Source organism: Pseudophryne corroboree, chromosome 2 (genome assembly GCF_028390025.1).
Source record: "Pseudophryne corroboree isolate aPseCor3 chromosome 2, aPseCor3.hap2, whole genome shotgun sequence".
NCBI classification, from domain to species: Eukaryota; Metazoa; Chordata; class Amphibia; order Anura; family Myobatrachidae; genus Pseudophryne; species Pseudophryne corroboree.
In genome coordinates, this window is record NC_086445.1 from 40309116 (window position 1) to 40324594 (window position 15479).

At 47.2% G+C, this 15479-nt stretch overlaps 1 protein-coding gene across 4 annotated transcripts in view; it reads right to left on the reverse strand.

Moving 5' to 3' along the window:
* Positions 1 to 15479, reverse strand: part of P2RY6 (pyrimidinergic receptor P2Y6) — a 135104-nt gene that overhangs the window by 65817 nt on the left and 53808 nt on the right. The window contains exon 2 of one of the 4 annotated variants that reach the window (XM_063951207.1): positions 13517 to 13729. The exons of 2 other annotated variants lie outside the window; for them this stretch is intronic. The gene's annotated coding sequence lies outside the window, so the exon portion shown is untranslated. Of the gene's footprint in view, positions 1 to 6462; positions 6551 to 13516; positions 13730 to 15479 lie in introns of those variants that run through there. One more of the 4 variants, XM_063951208.1, reaches the window with a different exon arrangement.

Here is a 15479-nt window from a genome sequence, read left to right on the forward strand (position 1 = left end):
GGGGAGTGTCTGGGCGAACGCTGGGTGTGTTTGTGACGTCAAACCAGGAACGACAAGCACTGAACTGATCGCAGATGCCGAGTAAGTCTGAAGCTACTCAGAAACTGCTACGAGGTGTGTAATCGCAATATTGCGAATACATCGTTCGCAATTTTAAGATGCTAAGATTCACTCCCAGTAGGCGGCGGCTTAGCGTGAGCAAATCTGCTAAAATCCGCTTGCGAGCGAACAACTCGGAATGACCCCCATAGTGAGATGGGTTGGGCAGAGATACAGCCCAATGGGGAAAGATAAGAAGATCCTTCTCCGGCCGGGCTGTCCCATAGGGGATATCTAAAGATGATGTTAGCGAATGGTGGCAAACTCCAAAAATGTACATTACGCTGTCACCATAGTCTTCACCAGCAGCCATGACATATCATTTTGTCTTAAACATGCGAAACAGCCATTACTCAGTGTTTTGAGGACAGAATTCATTTTATAAACTAACCCTTTGAATATAAGAGAGATTCATTTGTGAAAAATGAACACAGAGGATGTGTCCGGTGCTTACTGTGTTTTTACTTAGGGTGTTGTTGTATATTAAGATTCTGGTTTTGCTTTGTTCATAGTTATAAATAAATAGGAGATCACTTTGGCTGCACTGACTGTCCCACATACAGACACCAGCAGTCAGATGATGACCAATAACAAGTGTAGGAGGCTTTTAGGCTTTTCTGTAAATGCCGCAGCCATGAGCCCCGTGGGTTGCGGTGTCATTCCGTTATTTCGTCTCCATTACTAAACTAATCCTGCACACCATTGTTTGGATACCACAAGATAAATCTCCCCGTGTTGCCAATTCATCTTGATTGCACAAAATGAAACCTCTGCAATAAGACTTTCTCACAGAAGTGTCACAATCAGCCTTGTGTGTTACCAAACTATAATGTCTCACAAAAGCAACTGAGTGTCCCAGAAAACTCATCTTGTGTTGCAAAAATAACTTTATACCACAGAGTAAACTGTGTTACAAGTGGTATCCGGTCTCTAGGTCAACCGCACTTATGTTGACAGTCACTATTGGTCGACTTGCATCAGGCCGACATGGTTTCTATGTCGACGTGACAAAAGGTCGACATGAGTTTTTCACTATTTTTGAAATTTTTTTTTACTTTTTTCATATTTTACGATCCATGTGGACCACAATTGGGAACGGTAACCTTCGCTCGCCATGCGATGGGACGCGGTGCACTAATTGGGGTTCCTGGTCACTCTACGAAGAAAACGACACTAAAAACAAATAAAAAAAAACCACCATAATGTTGACCTTGCTCGTGTCGACCTAATGCTTGTGTCGACATATTTTGTGTGTCTACTTAGTTACTGTCGACCAATAATGGTCGACCTAGACACTGTCAACCTAAGTTTGGTCGACTCCATGAGCCACACCCGTTACAAGTCATGAGTCCTGCCCCATAACTCACTTTTTCTCTACTCCCCCCAATATACCCCTGAACTCTCCATCCAAGGATTTTGTCTCTATAAAATAAATACATACTGTATACAGTACTGATAAGTCAATGGCTTGACGCTTGACATTTACAATTTGCAACAACAACAAAAAAAGTATTAATATGCAAAATCTCACTCCCAGGATGTGATTTTATTATACAAAATATGAAGGACCTTGTAGAGACCCAGGCTCTGCTCTTGGAAGGACAATCACTGGCAATCAATTACTTTACATCCGGTTCGGCCTGGCTGAAAAACAGCCCATGTACAGTCAGTCGGCCACACATGGGGGGGGTCATCCTGACCCGTTCGCTCGCTGCGTTTTAATGCAGCAGAGCGAACAGGTCCCTTCAGCACATGCGCCGGTGCCGTAGTGGTGTGCCGGCGCATGCCAGACGGCCTAAGGCCGTAGCAGGGATGCGATCGCCTCTGCCTGATTGACAGGCAGAGGCGATTGGTGGGCGGGAGGGGGCGGAACGGCGGCGTTTGGCCGCCATTTCGTGGGTTTGGTCCGGCCAACGCAGGCGTGGCCAGACCAAACGGGGGGCGGGCCGCAGCGGTTGCGTGACGTCACACGCAGCCGCCGTGGGCTGGAGAGCGATGAGTAGCTCCCGGCCAGCATGCTAAAGCTGCGCTGGCCGGGAGTTACTCTTGAAGTGCAAAGGCAGCGCCACTGTGCGATTCCTTTGCACTTCTGCGGGGTGGACTAGCCCTGTGCTGGGCGTCCCCCCGCATGTCAGGGAAGCGGATCGTAGCTGTGCTAAATCTAGCACAGCTACGATCAACTCGGAATGACCCCCATAGAGTGAAGTCATTACCAGAGAGGGGTCACAAATTGTGAAAGGTAGGTCATAGGCTACAATGAGCTAAGAGGGTCAAGCTCTGAAAAGCTTGGTCAATGGGGCATTTTCGCAGATCCCATAATAATGGAGAGGGGGCTGCACTTGTGGCTAGTAAGACGTCTGCTGCAGAACTCCTTTGGAAAACAGCACCGATGCTATAAAATGTGGCATTACTCTGAAAACACCAATTTATGAGGACTTACTGTCATTTATAAGTCTTAATAAATACTGTAGGTCTGTAAACATGGACAGGTGCTTCCCAGGTGTTCAACAAGATCATTAGTAACAGCAGTGAGAAGTTCTGGGCCAAGTACTGAGGCACCACTAAGTATTAACCCAAGCAAAAAATTTAGGGGCACATTTATCAATGAAGTTTCGCGATTGAAAACTTGTTGTGTATGATAACTGGTGCCCCAGCCAATCAGCTCCTGTCATGTGTTTGAAAAATGACAGTTGGGAGCTGATTGGCTGAAGCACCATTTATCATACTCAACTAATTTTAAATAGCTCAAACTGGTTGATAAATGGGCCGTTAGAACCGCGTTCTGCTCTCTACCCCTCAGCCTGTTCCCCCTAACCCCAGTTCCGTTACCTAACCTATCTGTAATGGGAAACTGTATCAGATGGACTTGCTATGCACATGTTCTAACCCATCAAAAATGTCCTGTTGTGGTGCCCATACACTTGTGACATAATCGGTGCTAACCTTCAATTTCGACCTCATCTGTGAGAGAAATCGAAGGATTGTATGCACATTTTAGGTACCTTTCGACGCGATGCGCGGGCACGCCGGTCGAATCTCGCGTCTCCAGATAGTATGTGCTGCACTTAATATTTATCGAATCGCAGTGCGATCACATGTGTTTTTAAAAACACATGCTATAGATCGCACTGCGATGTGCGATGGGCACCCGCCGGGAGTGGTGATCACATGGTAATCACTTTGGCAGTTCAGGTGCGATTTCATCGCGGGGCATCGCACAAGTGTGTGGGCACCATAACACAGATTCACAGATTAATCGTGAGCAGTCTGTGGAACAGCGGGTTACTGTATAATAAATCACAGTCACTTCCTGCCGTCCGAGAGTGTATTGATGTTACTGGTCTCAGGTACATACAATACAGTCAGATAGAATGGGAATTTCCTGGCCTCTTAGTATCTGCACCTGTCTGCACCGTGTAATGACTGTATATACCTTCCACAATGACAGCTGGACAATGAGCCGCTACAACTAATATTGATTACAGCAGAAGACAAAGAAAATATCAATACTAAACATAAAACACGTGTGTGGTTCCTCAGCTGGGCACACTCAGGTGTAACTCATCTCATTCTTATATCTGGGACGCGCCAAGGTCACAGCGACGTCATAAATCGTTATCCTTAAAAATGATTTTATTCAGTTGATGCTGATCTGCATATTATGATTAGTGCATTAAGTTACCCTTTGTCCCCACCTCTGCTTTCGCTCCCATACATGATGTGGTAACCAGCCCTTGTTTGTCAGGCAGGAGGGGGGCAATATGCATTCACTGAACATTCGTACATATAGCAGTCGGCATTCAAAACACAACAGGCCGCAAACGCACTGTTTGCAAATGGAAGTGGCTGTTGGGTCATTAGGGGAAGGGGGGTTTATCAAATATTGTAGAGAGATAAAGTACTGACCAAACAGGTTCTAAATGTCATGTTACAGGCTGTGCTAAAACAATGTCAGAAGCTGATTGGTTGGTACTTTAACTTTCTCTACTTTATCTCTCTTCAAGATTTGATAAAATCCCCCCTGGAACACACAAGTTTCCTTCAATCTTTAAAAAATAAAAAAAAAATTAATTCTAAGAATAAATTGGAGGGTCACAAATTAATTTTCTGGTCAACACCACTTTCAGAGACGTTTCATTATATATACATACTGTAAAATTCAGTAGCGGATTTTGCCACGGGCAAGCAGGACTTTTGCCTGGGGTGCCGCCTTCCAGAGGGCGCAGGGCGCCATCCGGAGGGCGCCGCACCAGTGCAAGATCCGCTGCTGCTGCCCGCTGCCCCCCGCTGCCGCTGTGAAGGGAAACTAGACGCGTACGCATCTAGTTTCCCTTCGTGGACAGGTCCTTTACTGTGCAGTGCGCGATGATGTCATCGCGCACCGCACAGCAAAGGTCCTCTCCACGAAGGGAACTAGAAGCTACGCGTCTAGTTTCCCTTCGTGGAGAGGACCTTTGCTGTGTGGTGCGCGATGACGTCATCGCGCACCGCACATCATTTCAGTCTGTACAGGGGGGCGTAAATGACCACGCCCCCTGTACGAAGCTACGCCCCCTATTGCCGCCCGGGGTGCACAGAGCCCCAGAACCGGCCCTGGAAAAATTGTAAAACTAGATGCAGTCTTTAAAAAGCAGAAGAATCCTTCAATCACCCGCTGTACCAGTGTCGCACAGTAGGTGGTAGTGTTTATGAATGACCCTCAGGGTATAAATAACCCGCCTTTTCCTAAACAGAGATATAAACAAGATGGACGCCTCCCTTTGCGGAATTGGTTGCTTTTATATTAAAATATTTCAAGGCTCTGAGTCTACAGATGTGATTAAAATATAACGCCCTTTGTTGTTACCTCACATCTAAACATGGCTTGATATATAAATAATTGTGTACACAACACAACAGCGATCCCGACACACGAGAAGGGATTTGTGGATGGGATTATCCCACGGACATAAATTTCTGCCAGTGCTGTTATGTGTCCAGCACACAGCAGCGTGCGGCTGAGTCCTGCTGTGTTTACAAAGCACAAATCACGGGTGTCATCTGTGGTTCGTCCTTTTCATTAAACCAGAATACCGCATATTTGTTTTTAATTCACACCCCCAGCTGGGAATATCGTCTTAAGGAAATATAAACCTATAGCTACACCTATATACCTGTGAGCCGGGCTCTTCCTCTGTGTATACTGCTTAATCCAAAGAGGAAGGGCCTGAATCCACGGAGACAGTTTTATGGTGAATTCAGCTGAATTTTGCTTTGCCTGAGTTATATTTTGCCACCATAAGCCTTTATTTTAATGCACCAGTGTATACAATAAGGCCTATAAAAGGTGTGATTTATGCATATAAAGACCATTGTGATCCTGATCTTATGGAGGGAATTATTGATCCATTCCTTGTTCATATTTCCTGAATTTTAGAGATTTATGTATGTTGTAGAACCTGCAAAGTAAAGTATAACCCCTGAAGAAGTCTTGTCAGACGAAACGCGTAGGGTTAAGTGTTTTTAGATTCCCTTTGGAGCAATCAACTGGAAAAATCATGTCTATAAAAGAGTGAATTTAATTTGTGCAAAAGTGGGGTGGAAAGAAGCCCTTCTATAGGGCATTGCCATAAAAAGATATCGATACCTTCCGCATCGATACGTGGGCGGCAGGGGGTTAGTACATTTGAAAATGCAGTGAAAAAAAACCAAAACCGGGGGATGGGGGGCAGTTACCGCATTTTTCCTTTAGTACATCCTGCCCATAGAGTGGAGAAACATCAACTGCTAACCAATCAGCTCCCAACTGCCATTTTTTTCAAACATCGCCTGTAACATGACAGTTGGGAGCTGATTGGCTGGTACTTTATCTCTCTTCACTTTATCTCTCTCCAAGGCTTAGTACATCTCCCCTGCATGAGATAACCTAAGCAGCGCATTCCCAGAACACAGATTCATAGCAAGAAGAAATTCAGAAATAAGAATCTCAGCAGATTGCGAAACGACGACAGTGTAGGACAATGCAGAGCAAACACAGGACTTCACATTACCCTTTTTCTTTTTCCCTACACAGCAGAACCACGGAGCAGTGATCACAGTTTCCTTCTATACAAATGAATAAGCATCTGTCAGCGTCTTTCCCAGTACGGCGGCTGTCCATTAACCTTTATCGTGAAAGGAAAATGTGGAGAATCTTTGCTATTTAAAAGAAAATCTTAGATACGATTTACATCGCAGCAGGCAGAACCCCGTCACTGATAATAACCCAGCCACTGATCCGCTCAGACACACAATACAAAGGTTATGTATACAGTAAGAGATCGTTAGAGATGTTACATTGTGAAACGCAGCAGTTATAATGAGTGGGAATCAGCACCGCCTTACCTGCTGCAGAACATCTTCCTACATGAAGGCGAGGATACAGCCTGTCTCCCAGATGAGCAGCAAGAGGTATGTAACAAGGAATCTCAGCTGGTTCATTATATAAAGTTTCTGGCTGTTCTGTGATAGGCTGAGAGCTATAACTTACTGTCGGGATAAACACTCACAGTAATACACTGGGGGAACCCGTCGTCCACTAACACAGCACTCATCCTGAGCGTAAGATTTACTAAACAGTCCTGTAGCCCCCTCAGGTTACAGTGGGGTCTGAGCACAAATGATATTTATAACAAGTTGTGTCTCTCAAAGACATAACGCATACTTGCCTACTTTTGAAAAAGCATTTTAGGGAGATTGTGAAAGTAAAGGGGGGTACTCACGGAGAGATCCATGCTTAAAATCTAAGCAATCTGACTAGATTGCTTAGATTTTACGCACAGATCACTCGTGTGTACCCCCCTCAGCGATAGCGACGCGCGGCCCCGCACATCGCTATCGTCGCTGCTAGATTGCGCCTGCATGCAGGCTCAATCTAGCACGTCGCTCATTTCACCCACTGGGTGAAATGAGCGGCCCCCTGTCCTCCCCCGCATCGCTCAGCACACATCTCTCCCGTGTATATGGGCCTTAACACCTATAAGCACAGACGTGTACGGCTACATCTGAGAGGCGGGGCATATATATGACTTACATTCAAATGTAAATGAGCCCCGAAGCAATCAGTAACATCTACTTGTTGATGAGAAGACGCTGATGCTTTTCAGGACTTGCACTTTTTTTTTTTTATAAGAGGTTCCACATAAGTGTCCACGATTGACCTTACATGTAGCAATAGGGATCATAGGTGGTCATTCCGAGTTGATCGCAGCCAGCAACTTTTTGCTGCTGCTGCGATCAACTAATCCCCGCCTGTGGGGGAGTGTATTTTAGCATAGCAGGGCTGTGTTCGCTATTGCAGCAACCGAGGAGTAAGGCTGGATCTGCATACCCTGTGCGACGGATCCAGCGACGTTCCTCCCGGCTTTGACGTCAGACATCCGCCCTCCGTTTGCCTGGGCACGCCTGCGTTCGGATGACCACTCCCTGAAAATGGCATCCAACGGTGAGTATCCGCCCCGGAACGCCTCTCCGCTGTCGATCTTCCTGCGTTCGGCGCTGCGTCTTCTTTTTTCGTTGTGAGCGTCGTTGCCCGGCAACTTTAGTCGCCGGACAACGATGCGCATGTGCGATGCGTACGCCGCATATGCGCAGTTCCGGCCTGTTCGCACCGCAGCGAAGAACTGCTGCGTGCGAACGGGTCGGAATGACCCCCAATGTGCCTTATAACCAATGCAGGGAAATGGCGCAGATGAGCCGATTTCAATGTATTTATCTCCGCCAAGTATATGACGGCTACATCGTGGGGGCAAGGTGCAATCAGGGAGATTGCGCCACTCTTCAGGGAGTCAGGGAGATTGCTGCTATTCAGGGAGTCTCCCCAACATTCAGGGAAAGTTGGCAAGTGTGACTCGATGGCATCTCTGGAAGTCATTATGGGCAGCATTGCATTGTGGATGTGATACATCCTGCCACTTATCGGGTGAATGCCAGCCTTAACACTGGTATGTCCTAAAAAATGCAATTAAAATCACAAAGGACAGCTCTCCTTACAAGAGCCGGAGAGCCACGTGGGCGTTATAGAGGACACGCTGAGAGGTCAGAGAGACGCCAGGGCGACGTCGAACAGGTCTGTGTACCCAACCCTGAGCAACTACACATACATGCACCTTCTGAGTCACCAGCCAAAGACACAGCTAAGTACCTGTACCTACCCAACTGTAACCTGCCCATGCATCAAGGTGGTGCTGTAACCCCGCATGTAATTATTCTATCGCAAAGTGATTGACAGGAAGTGACCTTTGGGGGTGTTAACATGGTGTTAACGGGAAGCGGTCGTAATAACTCAGGCATGTCGTGGACGTTTTCAGGCGTGTGTCTGACATCAGCTGTGAGCTTTAGCGTACAAAAACATGGCATCTGCGTGACTACATTTCATTCCAGAGACAAGCCTTCTGAGTGCACAGTATCAAAGTTATCTACCGTGACGTGTAAAGCCCCGAACACACTGAGCGACACGTTAGAAGATATGAACGATAACAATCTTTTTTTTAAAAGATCTATCGTTCATATCCAGTGTGTATGGATGAACGATGCGCGCCCCCGCGGGTTGTTCTCGTTCATCCATGATCTACCCAACATGCAGCTCAATGTTAACTATATGTTTCAGCGTACATCGATATCATTCAGTGTGTATACACTGGCAATCTCCCCCAATTAGCAATCAGCGATATAGTGTTGATTGCTAACTAGGGGAGGACGCCCAGTGTGTACACGGCTTAACAGTACCAAGAGTAGTTATCCTTGCAGAAATGTTTGCATATTACACTATTGATATTGCCTAATTTCAATTAAAAGTTCAGGCCCTGTAATGTTGCCAATAGCAACTGCTAAAGTTTAGTATACTGCAGTGTTACAGCAACCAATACTCTCCTTGAATCCAGACAATACTCTCCTTGAATCCAACCAATACTCTCCTTGAATCCAACCAATACTCTCCTTGAATACAGCCAATACTCTCCTCGAATCCAGCCAATACTCTCCTTGAATCCAGCCAATACTCTCCTTGAATCCAGCCAATACTCTCCTTGAATCCAACCAATACTCTCCTTGAATACAGCCAATACTCTCCTTGAACCCAGCCATTTTGTAGGCTGAACTACTGTAGTATTCACCAGAGTGCCGCCTACCAATTTACTTGTGGATGTGACATCACAATGGCGCTCAGTGATGTCACTAGGTCCTAATCTCATGAATATCGATATGGCCACAAATTGTCTTCCTCTACTTATTTCCTTTATTTTAGATGTTTGGTAACCCCCTCGCCTTCCTGAATATACTTAATTGGAGTCCCTCCCCTGGATTCCTTACCATTCAGTACTCACAGTGCCAAATTATCCACTAGGCAGCCTAGGCTTCAGTCTAGGGCCCCGGTGGAGACTGTGCAGCTCACATATTGTCATGTGTGGGGTTGTTTCCTCTTTACATAGGGAAGGGGTCCTAAACCAGTACTTGACATGGGGCCTATAGGGCCTTAATAAGCCTGTACCCAGGACCACACAAATTACATTTGGTTGCTGCTCGGTTCAAAGTCTTGGTGTCTTTTCTGTATAAATAGTTAATTGGATAAGATTGCTTCTTCATCACTAGTTTATATCATAAGCGATCTCACAGTGTCTAATCGTCCATTGGTAGAAAGTTTCCGGGTGGTTTCTGGAGCAGACTTCATACCATTATACATTCTGCTGATTCAGACACAACCTTCACCTAAGTGATTCGCAAGGTGCCAAAAATCACGTACAGCGTTTTGGAGACAATAAAAACTCCCCCTAACAGCGGATCAGGGCGTGCTACTGAATAAATGATATCACTACATCAATTAACAAGCAATGGCGCAGATACATATCTTAAAATATATCGATCTGGGGAGAACTTTTTTGGATGGAGACCTTCTCAACTAAAAGCTTTATATGCCACAATAATAACAGAGCTCTGTACAGGTAGAGATGGCTGCTGGGAATCTGATGCACCTCAAGGTATCAAAATGGACGTCCTTTTACTTAACAGTGGGCTGTACCCTTAATGGCTGTTAATGTCACCCACCTGATACCACGGGACGCTCTCCTCAAATCTAAGTGATGTCAGGACGCTGTAAGAAGTGAATGAACAGTAAGTATAGCAAACGCCAGATTGGTCTAATTTGGCCGCACACTGACGAGCTGTAACTGGGCATTGCTCAGCCGCTTAGCACAAACATTCACATACGGGCACCTTTATGCTGGCCCTGCCACTGTGGCCCTGCGACATACGGCTTCGCAAAATACTGTATATTACAAAGGATACATAAAATCTACAGAATCTGATTATGGGGCATATATAGTAACTGCGTTGAACCCACCACCAATAAAGATTCTTCATCGCCACTACTTGCGGTAATAAGGACTATTTTATCGCCAGACAGTATCAGCTGAGTCACCTGGATGGAGTCTTATCGAAGACCCAGTGCCAGCGACTCAGTTGACACATTCCAGCGATCAAAGATTCCATTTTGCTGGGAACTGCAACAATCAGTAAGAAGTAAAGTGATGGCCATTGCTTAAAGTGGTCCTAGAGAGCTGGTGGAACTCCCCCCCTCCTCCCCGGTGCCTTGTAAAGGGACTGCGTGCACCTGCAAAAAGGGCATGGTCTCAAAAAGAAAGGGGCATGGTCACACAATAGTATCCCCAATTGACATTATGCTGCACAGTAGCACAATCTTATTCACATTACACCCCCTTATACACAATGCCCACAGTATTAGTGCCACTAGTCACATGATACCCAGAGCAGTAGTGCCCCTTCTACAATACCCACAGCAGTAGTGCCCCTTATGCAATTCCCACTTTAGTGGTAGTGCCCACAGTGGTAGTGCCCCTTATGTAGTGCCCAGGGTAGTGGTGCCCCTTATGCAGTCCCCCTTATGCCCCAGGAGTGATCCCACATATGCAGTGACCCCAGTAGTAATGCCTCCTGTAGTAGTGCTCCCAGCAGTCTCCCAGCAGCAATGTCCCCTGTAGTAGAGCCCCCCATGGCAATGCCCCATGTAGTATTGCCCCCATTAGTATTTCCCCCATTAGTAGTGCCCTCAGTATAAATGCCCTTTGGTAATGCCCCCTGTAGTATTGCCCCTTGCTGTGCCCGCTGTAGTATATCCCCTTTGGTAGTGCCCCTAATAATGCCCCTTTGGTAGTGCTTCCTTTAGTATTGCCCCTTTGGTAGTGCCCCCTTTAGTATTGATCCTTGTATAGTGCCCCTTTAGTATTGCCCCCTTGGTAGTGCCCCCTTTAGTATTGCTTCTTTAGTATTTTCTCCTTGGTAAAGCCCCTTTAGTATTGTTCCCTTGGTAGTGCCTTCTTTAATATTGCCCCCTTGGTAGTGCCCCCTTTAGTATTGCCCCCTTTAGTATTGCCCTTTTGGTAGTGCCCCTTTAGTATTGCTCCTTTGGTAGTGCCCCTTTAGTATTGCTCCTTTAGTATTTCCTCCTTGGTAGTGCCCCCTTTAGTATTGCCCTCTTGGTAGTGCGCCCTTTAGTATTGCCCCCTTGGTAGTGCCCTCTTTAATATTGCCCCCTTGGTAGTACCCCCTTTAGTATTGCCCCCTTTAGTATTGCCCTTTTGGTAGTGCCCCCTTTAGTATTGCCCTTTTGGTAGTGCCCCCTTTAGTATTGCCCCTTACACACACACACACACACACACACACACACACACACACACACACACACACACACACACATATATAAAAAAAAACATACTTACCTAAGACCCCGCTCCTGCCTCCGACCGCTGCCGCCCATCTGCTCTAGCGCCCACTTCTCTTTAACTATGGGAGAGACATCTTGCTGAGGGGGCGGGGCCACCTACTCTGGGAAGTAGAGCACAGCAGCTCCACAGGCTGCAGGGCAGGCTGTCTGCCCCCTAGTGTAACTGCCGCAATAATGGCTGATGGGTGCATTTTCAGGACCCTGCAAGCCACAGCCGCAGCATCAATACAGCACCCAGTGCGAAGGCACCGCTCACACTCCGCTAGTTGTTGCCCGTCCTGTAACTCTCACCTAATTTAGGACCTGGCGTCCGTGCTAAAATATACATTACATAACATCATCCCCGGTTTATGGAAGCCCTGCCATAAAACAGTGTACAAGCATCAGTTCTGGGACATTTTTCACCTGCCGTTTCCTCGGTGGTGGTTCATAGGGTCGACCACACTTACAGTGTCTAGGTCGACCACTATTGGCCAACAGTCACTACGTCGACACTAAAAAAAAATAGTTCGACACAAGCATTAGGTCGATATGAGCAAGGACGACATGACAAAAGGTCGACATGAGTTTTTTTTTTAAACATTTCGTGTTGTTTTCTTCGTAAAGTGACCGGGAACCCCAATTAGTGCACCGTGTCCCCTCGCTCCGCTACCACTGCGCTCGGCACAGGTTACCATTCCCCATTGTAGTCCACGTGGAACGTAAAGTATGAAAAACTTTAAAAAAATAATTTTAAATTGTGAAAAACGCATGTCGACATTTTGTCATGTCGACCTAGTGACCATGTCAGCCTAGAAACCCTGTCAACCTAATGCATGTCGACAAATAGTGGTTGACCTAATGACTGTCGACCTATGTGTGGTCGACCCAGAGATTGGATACCGTTTCCTCGCTGTAAACCAAGACACAAAACAATTTTTTTTATACATATATATTTTTTTAAGGTTAGATATAGTAGAGATCAATTCTAGATCCCTCTAATTGTTACGGTATAGTTTAACGTAACCTCGCATGTGAGACACGAGGCACCTCAGTACCTCAAAATCATCATACTGCGTATTTGTCCATCACCGTGTGTCATTCCTATCAATGAAGAATATATAATATAAATCAACAGTGATTATTGTAATGGTTAGTGAATGGTCAAAATGAAGTTGTCCCTATTTTATTTCTTTGAAAGTCATGTTGTATTTGTGTTCAATTATAGAAAATAGCATTTACAGCCTAAATGCAGAGTCCGACACCCTGGGGGATGTTTACCAAATCTTGGAGAGAGATAAAGTATAAGTCGATCAGTTTCTGTCATTTTATAGGGTGTGGCAAAGACAGACCAAGGGGTAAATTTACTAAGATGGGAGTTCTATTTAAGATGGGATGTTGCCCATAGCAACCAATCAGATTCTACTTCTCATTTATCTAGCAGCTTCTAGAAGATAATACCTGGAATCTGATTGGTTGCTATGGGCAACATCCCATCTTAAATAGAACTCCCATTTTAGTAAATATACCCCCAAGTGACCACTAGAAATCTCACGAGGCGACGTGAACTGGAATGACTGTCGCTCCTTCTTGTTCGCCGAGTTGGATACAATAGGATCAGTGAATAAATCAGTAGAAGCGAACATGACCGCAAAATTTGGAGAGCGTCCTGTAACAACTTACCCTGGGAAACTCACCCCGAGGAGTTCAGGCAACTTAAAAACCCAGCCAAACAATGCGCAGCGCCGAGTGACAATGACAGGCAGCTCAGCGAGGTCCCTTGATAAAAGAAGGCTGAAGTGTATTATAAACACCTTTTATTCCACACACAATGAGAGGTATTTGGCTGGCAGCATCCACAGCACTACGTGTTCCAATAAAGGTAGCGCACAGGGTCTGTAGAGAAAAAGAAAAGTTGCACAAAAAGCATACGTTTTCATGTGGTCAGCGGATTCCGAAGAAAGTGCAAGCTCTTGGGTTACAACTTCATCATTATCAGAGGAGGTCTATCTAGTGACCCATCCTGAAGAAGGGGCCTTTGTGCTGCAAAAGCTTGCCATGTCTATTCCGTTAGTCACTACAAGACTTTCACATACACTCGGGCCTGGAAAGTGCGTCAGCTTCTGTTCTCCCGGCTAACAGTGTCCCATTGTGCTGGCATTAAATGCTGATTATTACTATTTCAACACTCTTTCCCAGCTGGGATGGCAGCATATGGACTTTCAGTATGTGGTCACTATGCCGGCTGCCGGGGTCCCAGCAGTCGGAAATACTGACAATAGAATCCCAACACCCGTTGGAATACCGACATCAGAACTCTGAAAGGGGCAGGAGTCCGATGTCAAAATCCCAACAGCCAGCATCCCAGCCATAGTGTAACACACGGGTTGGGTTAGGTTTAGGGAAAGGAAGTGGGGGGGGGGGGGTTAGGTTTAGCAGCCACCCATGGGGTTAGGGTTAGGCTGTGGGGGGTGGAAGGTTGGGGTTAGGCTATGGGGGGGGTGGGTGGAAGGTTAGGGTTAGGCAGTGTGGGTGGTGGAAGGTTAGGATTAGGCTGTGGGGGGTGGGGGGTGGGTGGAAGGTTAGGGTTAGGCGGTGGGGGGGTGGAAGGTTAGAGTTAGGCTGTGGGAGGTGGGGGTGTAAGGTTAGGGTTAGGCTGTGGCGTGTCTGGAAGGATAGGGTTAGGCTGTGGGGGGTGGGTGTAAGGATAGGGTTAGGCGGTGGGGAGGTGGAAGGATAAGGTTAGGCTGTGGGGGGTGGGTGAAGGTTAGGGTTAGGCGGTGGGTGGAAGGTTAGGGTTAGGCTGTGGGGGGTTGGTGGAAGGTTAGGGTCAGACGGTGGGGGGGTGGAAGGTTAGGGTCAGGCTGTGGGGTTTGGGTGGAAGGTTTGGGTTAGGCCGTGGGGTTTGGGTGGAAGGTTAGGGTTAGGCTTTGGGGGGTGGTTGGAAGGTTAGGGTTAGGCTGTGGGGGGGGGGGTGGAAGGTTAGGGTTAGGCTGTGGGGTTTGGGTGGAAGGTTAGGGTTAGACGGTGGGGGGGTGGAAGGTTAGGGTCAGGCTGTGGGGTTTGGGTGGAAGGTTAGGGTTAGGCTGTGGGGTTTGGGTGGAAGGTTAGGGTTAGGCTTTGGGGGGTGGTTGAAAGGTTAGGGTTAGGCTGTGGGGGGGGTGGAAGGTTAGGGTTAGGCTGTGGGGTTTGGGTGGAAGGTTAGGGTTAGACGGTGTCGGGGGGAGGTTAGGGTTAGGCTGTGGGGGGTGGGGGTATGGAAGGTTAGGGTTAGGCTGTGGTGGGTGGGGTGGAAGGTAGGGTTAGACTGTGAGGGGTGGGGGGGTGGGTGGAAGGTTAGGGTTAAGCTGTGGGGAGGGAGGGTTAGGCCTCCTCGCGGGAGGTTAGGGTCAGGCTGTGGGGGAGGGAGGGTTAGGTTTAGGCCGCGGGGATGGGCGGTTAGGTACCTACAAGGGGGGGGGGGGGGTTAGGGTCAGGCACTAAAGGGGGATCTTAGGTTTAGGCTGCTGCCACAGAGGGTTAGGGGGTAGGGAAGAGGGGGAAATACCCTCTACTCACCCCTGTCGGGATTCTGAACATCAGGGTTCCAGTGTCGGTATTATGCACGCCGTGATCCTGAGCGCCGGCAAATCCTTCTGAACCCGGA